The 9,661-nt window shown below is 44.7% G+C and overlaps 1 long non-coding RNA gene across 1 annotated transcript; it reads left to right on the top strand.

Moving 5' to 3' along the window:
- Nucleotides 1-2,348: 2,348 nt before the first annotated feature.
- Nucleotides 2,349-9,447, top strand: LOC108497254. The gene is made up of 4 exons (XR_001874724.1): nt 2,349-2,492; nt 6,055-6,186; nt 7,117-7,191; nt 7,507-9,447. It is a non-coding gene; the product is annotated as an uncharacterized LOC108497254 (long non-coding RNA).
- The last annotated feature ends 214 nt before the right edge of the window (nt 9,448-9,661 follow it).

Here is a 9,661-nt window from a genome sequence, read left to right as displayed (position 1 = left end):
CCCTTTTCTAAGTGGAGTTTACAGCCAGGCTTTGGCAGAGTTGACAGCCAGGCTTTGGCAGAGTTGACAGTGGGGTTGGAGGTTTTTCAGTACCTCTTGCAGCTCCTGCCTACTTTTTCTGTTTTTGGTCATGGGTAGTTGTGCCCCAAGTAACTATAGAGGTAGAAACAATATAGCCACATGTGCTTCAAGACCCAACAAATTCTACTCAGAGATGGGGGATATTAACCTCAATGTCACGCTATGCTAATATGGCTAATTTCCTTCCAGGGATAATATCTCTGCATGGATATGCACAGATACACCATCTCATCTGGTGCATTCTCAAGTACTCACAGCACAACACTGCCTTACCCATCTGAACATATTTTGAATAACTCATCCATGAGTGCTGTTTTCACCTCCCTAATGGGCACTGTCTTTTGGAGTGCAAACAGCTCTTGAACTCAAAAGTTCCTCTCCCCTACAACAAAATCCTCCTTGAATGCTTCAGGAATCTGCCACTATTTCCCTAAGCAAGCTTCATTCTCAGTGACCCTAAGGAGACCTGGCTAAGGGTGAATCCACTATTTCTTTCCTTTTTTGGTTTTCCCTCACTCTGGTTGAGTTCCCATATATGAGAACCAGTGAATGGCAAGTCTCTTAGACCATGTTTAGAGCTACCATCTTCTTAGACAGGCATGCAGGAATGGAGGAATTTTCCAGAGGCTCAGGGAAGTTTGCTGTCACCCTTCATGGGAGCCACCAGTGATGAGGGGTTTTAAAGAGTTTTCTTCTGGAATGAATACTTAGGACTTCCTGAAAAGGATCAAAGTTTGTATGGAGCAGTAATAACTTTTATCAAATTATGATATGCTGCTGGTAAAATAAAATTAAAAAAAATATTTAAAAAACACCAACAAAAAAAAAGAAAAACAAACAAACAAACAAAACCCAACCAACCAAACAAAAACCAAAACCAAAACAACCCAAACAAATCCCAAAATACCAGGAAAGCTCTTGGTATACCTGAAGATGGATAGATAGAAGTGTTACTTCAATTCTTCATAAACAGATGAAAAAAACCCCAACAAACAACCAAAAAAGTTTCATTGGATCCTTTTGGGCTTAACATTCAACATATTTATGTCAAATTTATACGTAAATATACACTGATATATTTATAACTACCTAAGACAGAAATTTGAACACCTTAGCTAAAACTTGATAAATCCCGTCCCCTACTCAATGACACCAATATATTTTAACCTTCAGTCAAAACTTCGTTTACTTTTCAAAGTTTGAGACAAACAATAGCTTTGCCACCTCCACCCTCCTGCCCTGCTGCACTCCCTGCTGCTGCCTTCACTTTTGCAAATCTCTTTTTGGAAGACACTGCCTGCAATGGACACCAGCACATATTAATGGTGTCCTTCTTGTATACATATAGCCACTGGCTTGGCACCAGGCTGATTCCAATCAATCCATAACATGGAATATATACAGTTCTCACAAAGATTGTCACCCCTGCCTTCAAAAGGTGAAACTAGCTGCATTTAACCCACTGGTCTCACACTGCAAAACTCTAGGATTGGTGCTTTCCACTCCCAGGAAGATGCGGCACTGCTCGGTCACCATGGTGACAAGCACTTTGCTGCACGGTAACCACCACCCTGAACTCTGCAACTCTTTCCTTTGTGAAGCCCAAGCCCGTGTGCTCACACAGGCAGTTTGTTTTTCCTCTGCAGCCCCTCTGCGGCTTTGCCCACTACCCCACGCTCTGATCCTCGCCGAGCACCTGCCTGCACTCTGTATTCCAACACCGGAGCGTGACCACGGGCACCATCGGGGCTCCCACCAGAGGATGCGGCTGGGCTAAACTGCTAAATATTTAACGGGGAGGATGGCTGGTGCCTTCCCTAAGCCTGCTGCAGATCTCCACGGAGGATGCAGCCGCAGAGCTCTGTAGAGCAGTCACCTGGCCAGGCCTCCATGGAAGTGACAGCCTGCCACAGCAGCATCCCCACGTGCTCTTCATCCTCCTCTCCCTCCCCTGCACACCCTGTCATTGTCCCGCAGCCACCCCAGCGACCCCGGTCTCCCTGCTGCTGCCCCGCTGGGCCCGCGGGGAAGCCTCTCCCTCCCGAGCGCAGGGTTCCGGCCGCCGCCCTTCGCCGCCCTCCCTTCCCCTCCCGCTCCCCGCCGCCATCCCTGCCCGCCGCTCCCCCCGCGCGTCCCCGCAGACATCTCCCCTCCGCCAGGGCCTCCCCCCCGCGGTCTCCATGGAAACCAGCCCGCAGCAGCTGCCGGCTGCTCCCCGCTCGCCGCGGTGTCGCCGGCGAAGGCGGTGGCAGAGGCGGCCGCGGCCCGGCCCCGGGAGCCCGTTTGCTTCCCCGGGGAGCGGGGGCAGCCCGGCGTGTCCCGCCGCTGCAGTGCGGAGCATCCGGGCCTGGATCAGCAATAGGGTGGCCAGCAGGACTAGGGCAATGAGCATCCCCCTGTACCCGGCCATGGTGAGGCTACACCCCGAGTGTTGTGTCCAGTTCTGGGCCCCTCACTACAAGAAAGACATTGAGGGTCTGACCAGGTATGGGCAGGAAGTATGACCAGGGAAGGGCAACAGAGTTGGTGAGGGATCTGGAGCACAAGTCCTATGAGGAGTGGCTGAGAGAGCTGGGGTTGTTTAGCCTGGAGAAAAGGAAGCTCAGGGGGAACCTTGTTGCTTTCTACAACTACCTGAAAGGATGTTGTAGACAGGTGGAGGTTGGTGTCTTCTTCCAGGTAAATCATCTCCCAGTGACAGGACAAGAGGACATAGATTTAAGCTGTGCCAGGGGAAGTTTAGATTGGATATTTGGAAAAAAATCTCGACTGAAAGGGTGGTCAGGCATTGGAACTGTGAACTGTGAACATTGCAACTGTGCAGGGAAGTGGTTGAGTCACCATCCTTGGAAGTGTGCAAAAAATGTGTGGATGTGGCACTTGGGGATGTGGTGAACATGGTGCTGCTGGGTTAATGGTTGGACTCAATGATCTTAGAGGTCTTTTCCAACATAAAAAATTAATTCTATGATTCTAAAATAGAGGTGTAGGTGAGGTAGGTGCACCTGAGGCAGGCTGAGCCGTCTGCTGGCCCTGAAGTGGGATGTGGAGCTGAGCTCAGGGCTTTGTTTTCCTTTCTGTTCACATCCAAGAGGAAGACCTTCGGATTAAAAATTCCCCAAAAGTGTCACACGTTATACCACAGCTCCTCCAGCAAACACATGGCAGTAATTACCAACCCTTGTGTCTCCTCTACCCAGGCTTATGTTCTGTTGAGGGTTTTGTTTGTTTGTTTGTTTGTTTTTTGGTCAGGTGCAGTTGACCTACCCTGAGATGCGCAGTAAAACATGGAAGTTGATTTCACTTGGGATCGTAACACATCTTCTTTGTGGCAAAAGTTGTCACTAGCTACTAGTTTACTCTAGTAGCCCACCTGCGCCTCTTTGGACTGCAGCTCCCTTTGCACTGTTCCCATGTGTTCCCACACAGGCACATTTGGTCACAGCTCCTTGGGGAAGAGCTGCACTGTGCAGCATGAGTAGGAAATGGCTCCAGAAGCCCTTGCAAAATGCACAGGTGACAACAGATCCCATGGGAAAAAGGTCAGGCTTTGCTTTCATCTGTATGCCAGCTCGGAGAGTTGGCCTGGTGGTGAAAACACATGCCAAAGGATGTCCTGAAAGTAGACTGAAACAAAATAGGAAATTCAGCTTTGCTTTCTTACTATCCACAGTGAATCATGTCTGGTTTTTTTACCACCCTTATCTCAAATACACCTACCTGGCTAGTAAAACGCTATCTCCAGTTTCAGCTCTGAGAGACTTTTTACACCTATTCTGCCTGTAAGGTCAAAGTAGGGTCCCAATTTTGGACTTGACTCTCTTTTGTTGTAGCCCCAAATCTATCTTGTGCCCTCATTGTAAACCCTCCCAAATCTCATCCTCTTGTCTCCTGTCCTTGATTATATGGCTGCTGAAATCTTTCTGCCCAATTTCTCTGTTATGTTTCATTGTGTCCCTAACCAGCCTTTACACATCAAAGATCAAAAGGAGTGTTTCTCCATACAATAAGATCCTTCTGAGATTAAGATTTTGCCTGCGTACATGAGGCTACTGTATTGTCTCTGCTCTTCTAAATCAAACTGATGCCTGTGGGCTTCCAGCTTTCCCTCCCTGCATTTTCCCTCTAACAATCTCTGCCTATTACCTCCTCCATAGACTGAACTCTTTGCAGGCTAGGATCCTTTTTGATATTGTCCTCCCAAATCTTCCCACTGATGGGTCACTTCCCCATATGACACAGTACAGACACTGCAGCTGCAGTTTGGCTTCACCCTGGGAATGTCTCTCCCCCAGTGCTGTCAGCTAATTACAAGATCTGATGTGGTCTAATCGGCATGGCTGTTAAATGCAAACCCCCTCAGCTGCAAAATGTGGGTATATTTGCTGGCAGCTTTCTATTTTCTTATCACACTAAGTAAATATGATCTTTCCTTTTTCCTTACTAGAATACCCTATTTACCAGACATTCAAATATATGAGTATTGAAGGCGATAGAAATGCACAGTAATGGAGCATTGAGGCTATAATTTGAATACAGAGCCTTGGCTATTCAATCCTTGTTATGTGAGGTTAGGACCTTTCTCTTGCTCCACAGTCCAGAGAAAAGATATAGAACAGAGGGAGATATGTGCTAAGTGTTACACTGGATTCTTAAGTCTGCTAGGCATGAAGATTACTACTTGAGGTATAGATAACTATTATAAGATTTTGTCTAATAACATGGATGCATCTTTTTCTTTAGAATGAGCTCTTAGACAGGACATCCATATTTTTATGACTCTTACAGCTTACCACAGTCGTGAATTCGCTGTGGCCAGAAAGCTCCAATTGACTGATAACTCAGCAGGCATCTAGAAGCCACCAAGCTGCATAGCAACGAGCTGTGTAACTTAACTACACCACTGTCTGCCTCAAGACATTAGAACTCAGGTCTCATGATCACCAGAACCTACCATGGAACTTCATTACTCAGCTGATGAACAGGTGGAAGAAAGAAAGACAGCATGAAAAGAAAGATGGGGAATTAGATTGCTGGAAGGCATGTGTGTGATAAAACCAGGTTTTGTCTGGAGCTCAAAAACCATCAGGATGAAGATGGTACAGGCACAGAAAAATTCAGCCAATATGAGATCAAGAAAATGCAAATAAAAGTAGGCCTGTTCTCTACTTCAGCATGTGGTTTGTGCAAATGTGTATGCCAGACCATCTTACTTCCTGAGATACCTCATGTGTAACATGCACCATTCCTAAACTTCTGCTTCCAAGGGCCTTCAACTGGCTCTCGGTTAATTCCAAATTCAGAGAAAACAGGGCTCAAAAGGATACCAGTATACAGACACAGTTGCCTTCTCTGCCATAAGGCTGGATCAGATACCAAGAAATTACCAGTATTGTTTCCTTCATTACAAATTTAGTAAAGTAGTGGGATATTAATCAAGCCATCTTACAGCCTGGATGATGGGACAGATTCTTAAGAGATGTTTTGTACATGTAATGATATACCTTCTTCAGGGACATTGCCTATTTTCAGGCCTACTTTGCCCTCAGCTGAATGTAGGGAAGAGAAGTAAAAGGGAAGGTTTTAGCTCTCTGTTTCATCTTCAAAGAGCTTAGCTATGTTAACCTGTCAGTTGTGAGTTAGGAATCCTTTGTACCTAAAGATTGAATTTACCATAAAACAAAACCCATTTTTTGCTTTGTACTGACTACATCTGAAGAAGTAAGGTCAGGAAAACCAATACCTAAATTAAGTCACTTATACTAATTTTTGCCTGGCCTACATGTATCATAAATGGTAGGAAAGTATAAAGACCTCCTTCTATTGCTAGTCTTAGGGTAAGCAGGCAGAACAATCAGGGGATCTTCCAGAGGCATGAAGATGACTTCTTGGCATACTTCAGAATCAGCAGGAACAAAAGTTAGCTTAAACCATCTTTAATTAAAGCTATGCTGGATCTTCTGTCTTTTACAGCAAGCAGAGTCTCAGCCATAAGCAGCTTTACACTGCAAATACAACACAGAGAGACCTGGAACAGAATATACTACAGAGACCAAGTCTCACTTTCAGTGGTGATTCACAGGGGCAAATGAGGACAAAATTAATGTAAGTAGAGGAGAAAAAATGACATTGCTGTGGAAACCATTTCACTTCATGGCACTTTAAGTCTAAACTAAATTCCTGACAATGAATCAGTGTAGTTTTGTGTTATCCTACTATTGCAGCCAGCCCAGAGAGGGGCATGGTGACAGATGCCTTCCAGGCTATCTCCATGCAGCAGAAGCCCCTACCATTTCAGCCAAAATGCCTGTAGTGACAGTATATGCTTTATGTGGTTCAGCTAGGACTGGGAAACCCGATCTCATAAACTTCATCACCATGAATTATGTTTTTATTATATTAAATCACATCCTGGGGTTTGCCCATGTACCACATCACAGCCTCAGCAAACATAGTACAAGCTCCTCTGCCAGAGCGTGCAGGCATGGGGCAAAGTTGTGGTTGCTTTGAGGCCTCCCATCTCTGAGCCTGTCCAATTTGGTCATGATTGACATCTCAGCTGTCATGTTTCATCAGTGTAAGTTCCCCCTCCCCTGCCTCATTCTTCACTTTCAGAAGGTAGGCCCTTGGTCCTGTGTCTGTTCAGAGGAAGCACCATGACCTACACGTCTGCCCCTGACCTTTAGTCTGATCAATAAAACTACAAATTGGTCTTTTCTTATCCTCGACACCTTAGTCATAAAATCTCTATTGAGATGAAATGAAACACTGAACTTTATGTCTAGGCAGCGTCATGAACATGTTTTGTGGCGGGGAGAGACTGGCAGTATTTCAGCCATCAAATATACAACCTTCTTTCTCTCACTTCCTCTCTGTGCAGCAATCCTGTGTGTGATATTTGAAACCTGTAGAATATCCTTATTAGTTCTATATTCACGCATTTTCCCAAATATTCCAGAACAGCTAAAACTTCAAGTGTAGTTTAACGACACTTTTTTACTACCATACGTGCTTCTCCCTTTTGGTGATGTTCAGGAGGAAGAAGAGAAGAGGCATAATTTCTCTCATAGGGGAAAAAAGATCATTTTAGGAGAAGGTAAACAAAACCCGGTAAGAGTGTAACTCTAGATGTGCGCACAGTTGTTGCCAGTTTTTCTGCTGTCTGATGTTTTGTCGCGGTCACTGCAGAGGACCTGCCTGCACTGGGGCTGGCAGCATGAGAGGGCATGGGAGGGCACAACCCGGTGTGCTCCTCTTGTTAAACCCCGCAGCAGTGTCAGCAGACCTGAGCTTGCACTTGTGCAATAAACAGTACTTGGGTCCGAAAAAGCATGTAAGGGGTCGGGATTTTATACCAACAGCTTTACCAGAAAATCGGGGAACTTTAACATGGCTATAAAAGGTGCTTATTGTTTTACTTTACAGCCATTGCAGAGTGATGCAGAGGGAGGAAGGAGGCTGTACTGCACAGTTTTGTGTGCAGCTTGGAAAATGTATTCCATCGTCTTTACAGTGAAAAAGCTGGTGGAGCCACGTGGCTTCTTCATGCTGGCAAGTTAGTTGTGTATTTAGCATGCTCAGCTGCTAGTAAGGTTGTAAACCATACTTTTTACTCAGCTGCACTGCCATGGGATGGCCTTGAATAACCTCCTGTGTCACATCAGGGCTTTTAGCTGGTGAAATGAAACATGACTGTGAATCAGAGGAAGGAAGAAAACAGACTCTCTTCAAATTCCTTTTTGATAGCCTGGACATTCCTTTTGCCAGGAAGGCTCACTATCATGTACATCCATCCACAAACCCCAGAAAGCCAGATCCAGTCAATAAGGCTGACCAGAAGACTAGGAGTCTTTTGGTTCTTGAAAGCCCAAGAGGAGTGGTATGAAAATAACAGCTTCTCCTATGTGGCTCTCTGGTGCTGTTGTATGCTGCCTTACACTGCTGAGTCTGCAAACATGATTTCCTACGCCTCAGCTTGGAGGAAAGGCCAGAAATACCATGCCGGAATCACACAGCACATGTTCAAGGCAGGCAAGTGGCAGGTTCAAAGTGGAACAAAGAAACAGCTCCTTTACATAACGCACAGTTAAGCTCTGGAGTACCTTTTCTCAGGATTTTATAGATGCTGGAAGTTCCTGTGAGTTTCAGAAGTAATTGAAATACAATCCTGGAAGAAATAAACATCAGAAGCTACCTGATGCAGCTCTGCTGCTGTATTATACAGGGGGTTCTTAAGCCAAAACTTGCTGGAGACTGGAAGAGTATACAGGGCAGAGATTGCTATATGCTGACCCTACTCTTTAGTCTTACCACAGCACCACTGCTGGACATTATCAGAGAAAGGACTCTAGACTACACAGAATGGTTGCATCTGCTGTTGCTGGTTTTATACATTCTTACATAATGCAGGATGAGACTAGAGTCTTCTGGGTTTACACACTTTCACACAGGGAAATCCCACCTTTGGGAAACAGAGGCTTTTTCTAAAGAGACTTTTAGTGACATCAGCTTTTAATGACAATAGATCCCTATATTTCATTCCAGAGCTGGGACTTCCATCTTCACCTATTTATCCTTTATATAATTTGTAAGATGATCTTTGTGTCGTAACAGAAATCAGATTTTTATTATAATGTGTACTGCAATACCTTATAAGAAGAGAGAGAAGTTGCTCCTCAGAAGAATTAAATACCAAAACCAGAAGATAAATTGAAGAGGCACAGCAGAACAGAGAGGGAACACAAGTTGGGGAAAAGTTGGTCCCATTGGAACTGCTGAAAAAACAGTTCACATCTCTTAACTCCCAAATGATGCCCCACAAACCTCACAGACCACATCACCCGTGGTCCAGTCTCAGGCTCATTTTAAACCCTACCTCAGAATGCTATTTTTGCTATTTTATTCATTGCTTCTTGATTTCGCGTCTGAGTGACTTTTCCCCTCTAGTGAGAAGCATTGCTATCCAGCTCATCTTTTGGTGGTGGTTATCACTCTATATCACTCTGTCCATCTTCTGGCATTTTTCAATGCTACTAAGGGCCAAAGGAGCTAAGTAGTTAGAAGACAATACACCATTAGGGACCAGCCATGGCTGCACAATACATTTCAAACACACAAATGTTCACCCACCAGTTTAATCTGTAGTCCATGCTCTGCAAAATGATTCTAGCACTGATACAACTGAGGCTTGCCTGGAGACAAACTCTATTGGAAGCAGTGATGTGACTAGACCATGATTTTAGCAGAACCAGGATTTCGTATTCCAAGTTCCCAATATGTTGTCTCATATCGTATTTGAACATGTAACTTGGAGAACTTTGTATGACATAAAATATGATGCATACCAACAGATTTGTGTTGGACTTGATCTAGTCATTTTGAGTTCTTTATTCATATGGTTGAGCTGTGCGAGGAATAAATATTTCTTGTACCAAATTTAGAAAGAGTGTATTTTATTGCAGACAAGAAGATATTATCTTCTCTGGTGGCAGTACTGGGGATTGATGGCAGTTTACAAAATGCAGAAACTGTGTGTGTGTGTTAATCTCTGATAGGCTTATCGCTGTACTAAACTGATCCC

This window comes from Lepidothrix coronata, unplaced genomic scaffold, assembly GCF_001604755.1.
Source record: "Lepidothrix coronata isolate B3197 unplaced genomic scaffold, Lepidothrix_coronata-1.0 Scaffold46, whole genome shotgun sequence".
NCBI classification, from domain to species: domain Eukaryota; kingdom Metazoa; phylum Chordata; class Aves; order Passeriformes; family Pipridae; genus Lepidothrix; species Lepidothrix coronata.
This window is presented reverse-complemented; position numbering and strand designations above follow the sequence as displayed.